Raw genomic sequence first — 11,113 nt, forward strand, 5'->3', positions numbered from 1 at the left:
AGCAGGAAGAAGTGGTCCATATGCAACAATGCTTCAGAAACCACAGAACCTTACAACCCTTTCCCAATTAAAATCCGACCTGCATAGAAGCCAAGTGTCTCAAACAATGGTTGTTTAGTGATTTCTAATGACCTTGAGTCTCTTGGAAAGCGTCCTTGGGCAGGTTTAGATTGAAAACTACTTTTGACAGTTCCAGAGGTTTGGTGGACCGCCAATCCATCCCCTCTGGTCCTTGGGAGAAAGCTCACCACACTGAATATTCGCTACTCGTATGGAGGCACATGCATTACTGCCTGTCCCCCCATGTTTGGGCTCTCTTCTCTGTGCACTGACGCTCACATTATGTCTTCATTACCGTCAGGTTGTCACATCACTGACTCTGTGCCAGGTTTTGCCACAGCCCTGGGGGCTGACTGACACTGTGAATTCTCAGCCGAGGGCACGCTCTTCTAACCCATGGTATGCTGCCGCCGTGTGGTTGCACGGGCTGCCCCTCTGCATCCCAGCCCGCACCCTTCCCCCGAGCCCTGGGCATCTAGCCACAGCCTTTCCTGTTGCCTCAAGCTCTCCCTCCCTGTCTCAGTGTTTGCATTCCTCTTCTTCCTTTCATTAGTTTTGCCAGTGGCCGAGTCCATTTCTGTAGAACAAGGGATGGACTCAACAGGACTTTCCTAAGGAAATGAGGCAGGGAGAGCCATCATTTGGCTCTGTGATTCCCGGGATGAGTTGCTGAGATAACCGAGCCCGCTAGAGCCCTGGTGCCGATGTGAATGTACTTCTGAACAACTTCTCCAGGGGTGAGGGGTGTATTGAGACCCATTGTGTGCTTACCTGGACCATTTGTTTTTTTGTGATACATCATGAAGCCCATTGCCCTCTGTCTGCATCATTTTCCAGTAACACTGAACTGTTTCCAGAAATTTTAATTTTCAATTAGAAAAGCAATAGAAGTGTGTGACGTGGATATTTGAAATCAAACAAAAGGAAGAAAATGCCTTTGCACTTGCACACTTGGGAAAACCTCAGAGAAGTGCATGTGACCTTGTGTCACAGGCACCAGTTCATGGGGTCAAGGTCATGTGGTCAGAGCAGAGGTTGGAAAAACGGTATTGACAGATTCTCAGATGTAAAGATTGGAGAATCCGAGATGTCAAAGTCGAACAGTAATGAGCTAGAACAACAAGAGGTAAAAAGTTTGGTGGTGGTAGCAGTGGAGGGGAGTTAACATGCATTCCTCCTATTATATTTTGCATTGTCTTTAAAATTTTAATGTTGATAAATGCATTCTTTGCATTTTAATTAGCACTTGGAATGTTCTACATAATAAGGATTCCAGGAACATTTATTTAATTGAACCTTTATTCAATGACTATTATAGAGGCGTTCAACATTTAAACATTTGTATGTGGATAATTCTTATGCTAGAGGCATTAAATTATAGTGAAAAAAACCCACAGTGCTTTAATGTTGCTAAATAATTAAGTGTGCTCTGAAGGTTGCTCCTGAAAGCCCATTACCGCTTTCTTTAAGAGAGCAGTAAATTGTGAATGGGTTTAGCCTTATTGTTCTTCCAACTGAAAATATGATAAAAAGAAGTAAGGCAATTCATCTTTTGGGTTGTGATGGTTAGGTTTTGTCCTTTGATTGGTGTCGACATGGGAAATAAATTTTAAATGCCACCTTGCTTTTTAAAAAAAAATTGTTTCCACAATATACTTTGTCATGTAACTCTTGCTCTGCAGGAAATGGAAGAGTCACATTAAGATAAAGAATATTGGAACGTGTGTGAGGGGTTAGGGTGGGAGAGATGGTGGGTTTATAAAACTGAGAGTTCAGGAGAAGTCCTGAAAGAAAGGCAGATGCTCTCAGATCAGAGGAAATCTGTCAAGTAGGTGTTTATACTCACAGCAGTATTCAAATGATGTGCCATTTCGAATCACGCAGGCACTCTTCCTGAATGTGTACTCTCCCAATCTATTTAAAGCCTCATGTGTCAGGACCCACTTTCCCAAAGGCAGCGTGACAAAGTCAAGATAGAGATTACGGGAAAAATATTTGGATGCAGGAAATTTCTCGTAATACCCTTTAAGTGTGTGTCTGAAACACTAATTGTACTCACCTTTGTATATTACAAATGCATAATGAGAGTGTTTGCAAACAGTGAGTGTGTTGACTAAAAGTCCTGGGATCAAGACACAAGAAGACAAATGAACTAACTTTGTTTCCTATCCCTGTGAGCCTAGGAAAAGTGCTTTGTGGGGAAAGCAACAGAAAACACACATAACCTCCAGCAAATAATGTATTTTTAGGTAAGCTATATTGAGTATTCTCTAAAGAATAAAGGAGGAAATTATGTACCACAATGAAGAAAATCTGGAGATATTTTGAATGGAAAGTGCATGCAAAGGAACTGTAACTGTAAATTCACTGAACAGATAATTAATGAAAAGAAGGGGAAGGATTGCTACAACTCCAGTAGAGTAAGGAACATCTGTAGTTAGGTAAAGACCAAGTTATTAGGACCAAGTCATGGAAACCACTGAGTATAAGACTTGAGGGGCCCTAGGGGAAGAGATCAGCTGTTAGAAAGGGAAGAAGGGGAAAGAGTCCATGGTCCGCCGTGGTCATTATCAAGCACTACTTAGGTTAGCTCTCTGGCTTCCTCTCCTCCTTTTACTCTCCGCAAATAAAGGCTTGTGCATTGTCTTTCTTAACTCTGGGAGCCTCTTCCTTATCTGGGGTCCTCAGTGATCTCAGCTGAAGTCCAGGCTAGAGAGAGAACTCATGGGGGCTGACAGAGGCGTGGGGCAGAGGGTAACTTTAGGAATTCAACAATTATAGTGTTTGTAAGGGCTGGAATTTCTGTGCCAACAGAACTCCCTCAAGCTTTGGCGGGCTTCATGCCTATTTGCTTTCAATGTGGTCTGCATGAAGCTAACTGCACACGTAGTGATGAACCTCCTCTTTTATTTACCGGGGGGCTTGTGTTTGCACATCTCTCTCTCCCTCAATTTAATGGCAATTGCCTTGAGGTCAGGGGAAATAATAGACTTGGGGGAAAAGGAGACACCCTTAATTAGACTGGTACAATTGGGTTGGCTCTTAGAAAACCATATCTTTTGTTTCCTGGCTTACGCATATGCAGTTAGTTGGCTTTTACAATTCTGTGAAGCTGCAAATTACTGGACTCTGAGTCACTGGAAATGGCGGCCCACAGAAGGGAGAGCTCCCTTTAGTAAAATTCCATTCCCTTTCCTTTCTTTCAGCATCTCACATCTTGCTAAAAGCATCAAGGAGCAGCCAAGGCTTATCAACTCGTAAACTTTCCAACCTGTTAGCTGCAGACTTAGTAAGCAAAGTTTCTACTCCCCAAATTTCCATTCAACTCTACCTATTAGAAATTCACTTGAACTCTTCCCTCACCACCATATTCAATCATCATGAACCACATCCAAAGCATTTTAATTTTGAATTCCTTCTCAAATGCAATAATAATCTCCTATCTTCACATGACCATTTGGACAAGCTGTTCAGAAGAATGCTGACTGGAGGGAGAAGTCATTTGGAAAATAAATTATGTTCTTGATAGGCAAACTATATTCAAATAACAAGCAATGACGATGTGTCATGAATATGTTGTCAGTTTAAAATACATCTGCATCAGTAATTTCCCAAGGCTGATATGCAACAGCATGAAATAGAAGAATGATACATTAATTTACATAAAATATATTCCTGAATCGATAGAGTCTGCAATTTCTTTTATTTATATCCTAGAAGTGTCTCCTAATGTCTTCCTGTATGAGCTATGGAAGTTAAAATAAATAGGCCCTACCCTTTGGTCTTTAAGTCATAAGCATTGATTTGTTAATTGAACAAATATTTACTTTTGCACCTTGTGTGTCCTGCACACACCCCTTGTGCCATTCTGAGAACATGCCAGGAAAGACAGATATGGGGGCAGGGTCTGATGGAAACGTGGGCTCTAACCTGATAAAAACAAATGAACACAGAAGGAAAACGTCAGAGAAGTGTTATAACAGAAAGTAAACATAGGATGCTTATTATGGAAGAACACAATGAAAGGTCTTTTTAATACTGGGTTATCAGAGCAGACTTCTCCAAGGAAGTGCTGTTTAATGCATCTGACTCGCTTGTTTATTTTAAGTTAATATCCTTATATTTTATGGACATGTATTCTGGAATCCATTAAAAACAAGGACCCTGGCTGACGTAGCTCAGTGGATTGAGCACAGGCTGTGAACCAGGCATCGCAGGTTTGATTCCCACTCAGGGCACATGCCGAGGTTGCAGGCCATGGCCCCCAGCAACCGCACCTTGATGTTTCTCTCTCTCTCCCTCTCTCTTTCTCCCTCCCTTACCTCTCAAAAAATAAATAAATAAAATCTTTAAAAAAACAAGCATATAGGATCTATTCTACACAGGTTTAACAGAAGTTGTAGTGTAATTGCTTCAAATAAAAATAATCAGAGAACTCTGTAATATTAGGAGCTCATTTCAAAATATTTTCATACTCTGAACGGAAAAAAATCTTACATTATTTTTCATTACACATTTCTCCCTGTTTCTAAACTTGCCTTTCAAAAGCTGTTCCTTACAAGTCATGTAAGAGGGTTTTCTTTATAGTACTTTAAAGTCATGTGACTCCTCTACTTGAAGCCCTTCAACATTTATCTTTGAACTTCGCATAATCCCAATTTCTTTTGAGGGGGCTCTCAAATCTCCTGTGTGACGTGTGCCCATCTCCCACCAGTCACCCCAGCCGTGGCCTCTCCGGCACTGCTAGGGAACACGGATGAACTAACACCTGAGGACGTGCTGGAGAAGTGAACTTGCTTCATAGGCTAAAACTACAATTACAACATCACTCTGACCTCCCGTTAGTTCTACATGTATTTATAGATACGTAGAAATGACAGACGTAATCGTGAAGGCTATAAACGTGGGTGTTTAAGGCCCAAGCTCTTTATTGTTGTAAAAATCAGTTAACAAACCAAAAGAAACCCTGGAAACAATCTCTAGGTTCATCAGTTTGGGAAAGACTGGAAAGTTGCTTTAAGGAGAACGTTGTGGCCAACAATTCAAATGTGCTGGGCGCTGGGTGCAGGACGCGTGGTAGGAGAGTTAGCGTAACTTGTCGTGAAGACCTGCAGATGAGAGCATGCACCTCTGGCTGACCGGTGCTCACTAGACACGTGCAGCTCCTCCACGATTTCCTGAGAGTTTCCCAGCTCACCACGCTCAGTGTGCGCTAGTGAGCGGGACATCCCTCAGGCTTCAGCACATGCTGATCCGTCATGAATGATTAGTGCTAGTTGCGACCGAGGTCTTGAGAGGAGAAGAAGACAGGAAGCAAAAAGGAAGACGAGGCCTGGAAAGGACTTCAAAGGAGAAAGTAAAATAGTTTAAATCTCTTTCTGTGATAAGTCATGTATCACTAAATGAAGTCAGGATGAGAGAGTAGATGAAATAGAAAAAGGAAAGATTATATATAGGTATACATACAGTCCGTTCAAATATTAACTATCTTACCAGTAAACTTGCTCCTTTATTCATAAATTTAAACATGTTTTACTAGGTCTCCTTTGGGCATTCAGCCAATGGTTCTGGCTGAAGGTTATGCAGCTTCAAATCTGATAATTTATGTAACGACAAACTACCCAGCAAGAAGAAAAGGAGAGAGTAGAAGACTACCATAACAATTCCAAAGGGCAGGGTTATGAAAGAGCCTTATCTGTTGCGGATTCCGCACAGCATTGAGAAAGTTCGGTCTAGGTCAGTGTTTGGAATTGTGGCTCAGGCTGATTTCTGCAGGACTCACCTGTCCACTCTGCTCAGAGGCCACTGGAGGCTGCTGACAATATTGGCTCCGACAGCATGTTAAGGTGTCTGTAGATGTTTAACCTGGAAAAGTGCAACTCTCTTTTTCCAACAGTCAGCCTTGTCTTTGCTTACAGCTCTCCCTCTGCATTCCACGGCTGAGTTCCCAATGCTGCTGTTAGGAGACACCCGCTGTACTCGTGGCTGCTTTTTAGAATTTCAAGGTGAAGGATGACACGTTTCTTCGTAATTAGAAATACGGTAGCAGCTTTCCTTCAGATGTAGCTATTCCATAGCAGCAAAAGTAATAGTTTGCGGAGTGACTGCTTACAAATACTTGCGAGTTTATAGGGCATAGCTTCGGAATAAAAGACACTGACTACTTGCCATTCTGGCCAAGGCACATCCATGGAGACGGTCTCCGCAGACCCTCCTTCCTTTGGCTTTGCTGTGTGGGTTTTGGTGACACTCCAACATACATACCTTTAGTAACACTCATACATACAGGCCTCTGGTGAGATTTAATTTATACATTAAGAACAGTAGGAGATAAACAGAAATAGCTGATAAAGTGGAACAGCTATGACAATATGCTGCAATTAAAGCCACAGGAATGTGGCCTGTCCCTGCTCTCTGATGGGGCTGCGCTCACCCTTCCTGGGGTGCTGTGTGGGGGTGCAGGGCTGATGGGACGAGATGGAGGCAGGAGAGTGACGTGGGTGCTGGGAATACTATGCACCTGCTGAGAATACATCAGAAGGAGGATGAAAACTAGCACGGATTTCTGTTTCCTTTTTCACAGTTTCACAGGTAGAAGTTCCTTCTTACTGCAGACCTTTGCAACCTCAGCATACGGGCTTTCCTTATTAAGGCAAGAACTTGCACTGCTTCACTTAAAGCACTTTACGGCTTCTCTTCAGCGTTTCCAAATCACCAGTGCCACTACGTTTGGGCCCCTTGTTCAGTAGAAGGAGGATTCATTGAACACAAATGTGGCGACATCTGATGACAAGATGGCTCCCACATGACCAAAGGCAGGAGCTCCTACAGCGCAGAGAGGCTGCGCAAAGGGGTGAGCCACGTCCTGGGGGACAGCATGAGATTGCGTCCCGCTGCTCAGAAGGATACGTAGTTTAAAACCTATGAATTGTTTATTTCTTGAATTTTTAATTTAATATTTTGGATTGTGGTTGACTATAGATAACAAAACTGTGGAGAGGGAAACCACAAATAAGGTGGATGTATTTCAGTTTTTAATTAAGCTCCATAGTTGTGATATGTAATGGTTTCATTTACATTTATTTATAATAAAATTTAATTTGAGTTTTTAAAATGTAACTCAAAATATTTAAATTTTATTTTAATTCCCAAATTTAACAATTGGAGGGTAGAGTGTACTATTAATGTTTTTGATATATTTTATCTTATATTCAGAAGATATATATGTATGATTTTACCTCTTTAGACTTTATTGTGCTTTTTTTTCATGTTTAATGGATGGTCAGTTGTTTTAAATGTTTTAAAGAGATTAGGAAAAAATGTGTTTTCTGTATTAAGCACTAAGTTTTCTAGACATATTAAACATCCAATGAAGAATAGATTGAAAAAGAGATGGAGGTCTTACACCACCTTAAACAATCTAGAGTTAATTGTTTTTTTTTCACTTTTGCATTTTAAAACAAAGCTGATAATGTCTTTTGTTCTCCCACTGCCCTCCCCCCACATGTTCATACAGTTGTGACTCCTAATGTAACTGCAAGACAATTATTCTTCTTGTTTCATATTTAAAATTCTATTTTTATTTACATTAAATTAAAAAGCTGTTTTTCAGTAAAAATCTAGGTTACTGATACGGTGTTCCATACTTGATTACATCCCATCGCTTCCTGTCTTGGATTTGTTTGCGTGCTAATGGAGTGTGTCCTCTGTCACTTTTTTCCAGAGACAGTGTATGCTGGTGGACGTCTTGGCCGTGTCTAGGTGAATAAGTCATTTCCCCTCACTGTTAGATGCCTGTTTGGGCAGTCATAGAGTGTTCTCTTCTGTATCATTTGCACTCAAATGCCATTTTCTTCTGGTCCTCTGTTTTTCTAATGAGAAGAGGACACATAGGTGCTGAATGTTGAGGGACGGTTTGTGACATGTAGTTAACATGGAACCCCGCTTCAGTCTTTCTCAAGGTAGCCTCCATTCCCATGTACAAACATCCCCGCCACCTCATCTTTCATCCCAGCATCGTAGGGGATTCCAGCATGGAGTAATTTTGAAAAGGAAAACCCCAACAGGGACCATCTATCATGTATGGCTTACCTGTAACAGCCTGGACAATTTCCAGCGGAAACTCTGAAGCTCCCTCCTCACCACATGATGAATGCTGCATTGGGCTGAACTGGCCAATGACTGTGCTTTGAAAATAACACTCTGGTCACATTTGCAATAATTTTTACATATTTATTTGTGTTGTTTAACACTGGTGTCCCCTAAACTCTCAAACTCCCTAAAATGGTGATTAGGATTATGATAATTTCCTATTATTTGATGTTCCTGGAACATAATGGATGGTCAGAAAATATGTATGGGCCTTAATCGAATAAAGGGGATTGAATGTTTTGTGAATTAGTTACTCCAAGGAAGCGCAATAACATTCAAAAAGTGGGATTCTCTCCTTCAGGAAACTCAAACCTTTCTAATCCAATGACAGAACATAAGGTAAATGTTAGAAATGTATTTTCATTTCACAAATTACTGATGTGCTTTTTTAGCATAATGTATGTTATAAATAGGCTCTTGTTTAAAAGAAGGCAATCGAGCTTTGTGATTAGCTAAAATGTTTTAGACGCTCACCTAAATCCAAACAAAATTTGGTGAGACCTGTAGCACTCAGTATTACAGATGGTGCCTGCACTTGGTCACACACCATTAGTCTTCTTTTTTTTTAAGATTTTATTTATTTATTTTTTAGAGAGGGAAGAGAGGGAGATAGAGAGAGAGAGAGAGAGAAACATCAATGTGCGGTTGCTGGGGGTTATGGCCTGCAACTCAGGCATGTGCCCTGACTGGGAATCGAACCTGCGACACTTTGGTTCGCAGCCTGCGCTCAATCCACTGAGCTACACCAGCCAGGGCTTACCATTAGTCTTCTTACCTCCAGTACCTGTCTGCCGCCACCTGCTGCCACCTCCCTCCCTTCAGCAAAGATGGTACATTTTAGATATGTTTGTGTGTAGTTGTACACGACTTCAAGTTGGTCAAGTTCCGTGTGAGTCTCGCAGGTTCAGAACGATGACTTCTTTCTTGCACACACTGCCTGTCTGCCAGCGGCCAGCGCAGGGAACCTGCTCTCAAAGTCGTGAGGGCCAGAAGTCTGGACTCCAGGTGTGACTTCAGGGCCCTGCTCTCACGGCAGCCTGCAGAAGGGGGACCCTCTGTTGCCTCTTCCAGGTTCTGCGGTTCCCCGGCAGGCAGTGCTTGGCTTGTACATGCCTCATCCCAACCTCTGCCTCAGCCGCCTCACCCTGTTCCTGTTCCCCCTGTTTGTTTCTCCCTCCTTCTTCTAAGGACATTGGTCATCTTGGATCAGAAATGACAGGAACCAGCTGGAGGTAAGCTGGTTGTCTCCCATGTCTGTGAGCACTGCTCTGAGACGTGGGGGCAATGCCACGGCTGTGTCTCCAGGCTCCGCAGTGGAATTAACCCTAGTCGCCTGTGATGCCAATGTGCTGGGTAATTCGCCCCTCGTTTTCTTCTTCCCCTCTCTCCCTCTTGCTTTCCCAGCCCTCCGTACCTCCACGTGAACTCTTCAATACCTATCTTCCGGCCAGCTTCTGGGGGGACCTTTACTAAGACAACCAGACAAAGCAAGTCCCAGGTCTATGCCAAACTTTGAAGGGAGTAGGACCTGCCAGCCAACCGCGGGCCTAGAATGGAAGCACCAGAACAGTTTGTAAAGAACTAAAACTGGGCTAGTTTCTCTCTCCTGTTCCTGCCCTTTAGAAAGAGTTATGGCTCTTCTTTTGTTTTCCTGCCCTTTGAAAACAATGTTGAATGCTGGTGGTGTTAGCCAGCCTCCTCTTCATTTTCTGTTTCAGAAAATTATTCTCGTGGTTAACAATTATGGTTTTCATGTATTTTTCTGGTAGATAAGCTTTATTCAATGAAAGCATTTCCCTCTAAACCCACTTTACATAGAGTTGCTTTCTTATTTCAATAAAGCCCTTCTTTCTTTTCTCCTTGTCTCAGCTTGGGTGCCATAGAAAATAGAGCTTTGGGGGAAAATATAATGTGGAACTCTTTTTGGAGGAATAAAACCCCTGTTCAAGCACAAGTGAGGACAAAAAGGAAGTGATGCAGGGCATAGGAGAGAAAATAGGATGCTCATATATACATATTATATCAGCATGTATTAACATATACACACATGCACATACATGTGTACACACAAAAATATACACATATATGCATGTATTTGATATCACTTCACTATAATTTTATCTCTTTATTTTTCATGCCAAGTGGTATTAATAAAACATCTTTGGATTTCTCTTCTTGCACTCAGTACTATCAGGAAATCTCTCTTACTGACTCATTTAGCTTTAAATATTTTAATGCTTTCCTATGCTCTTGAATGTATCCTACTTCATTCAAACATTCCGTGGGTGATGGACATTCACTTGGATTCTTGTGAGGGACCAGTATGCAACCTGAACAAATCTGACACAACCATCCTCAGTCATCTATATTTCTGTATTAGCTATTATTTTCACAGGACAAGATACAAATAGTGACATTTCAGGGTTTAAAGACATCTGTGCATTTAATTTCAACAACTTCGCCAGAGCTGACTTTGGATAAATAAGCCATCTGGAGCCAAAAACAGATCGTCACAATTCTGACTCATCAGGTTGAAGCAACTGCTAGTGAGCACACTGAGTGATGTGGTGACAGTGTGGACTGTGGACGCAGACCCTGTGGCCCAATCACATGCACCCAGTGTTTATCCCTGTGACCCTGGGCAATTCACACATGCTTTCCCTACTTTGTCCCCCAGTCTCCCTGTCTGTGAAATGGGAATCATACGGGTCCTATCTCATGGGATTGCTGTGAGCATCCCATGAGTGTGTGTGTGTGTGTGTGTGTGTGTGTGAGTGTGAAGTGCCCAGAAGAGCCCCTGGCACAACAAAAGTGCCCCTTAAGTATTTCATCACCACTGTTGTCATCGTCATTGTTGTCATCGTCATCCTCTTGCCCCCAAGGGTCAGGCTTCTTCTTCTGT

This window comes from Phyllostomus discolor, chromosome 9 (genome assembly GCF_004126475.2).
Source record: "Phyllostomus discolor isolate MPI-MPIP mPhyDis1 chromosome 9, mPhyDis1.pri.v3, whole genome shotgun sequence".
NCBI lineage: Eukaryota > Metazoa > Chordata > Mammalia > Chiroptera > Phyllostomidae > Phyllostomus > Phyllostomus discolor.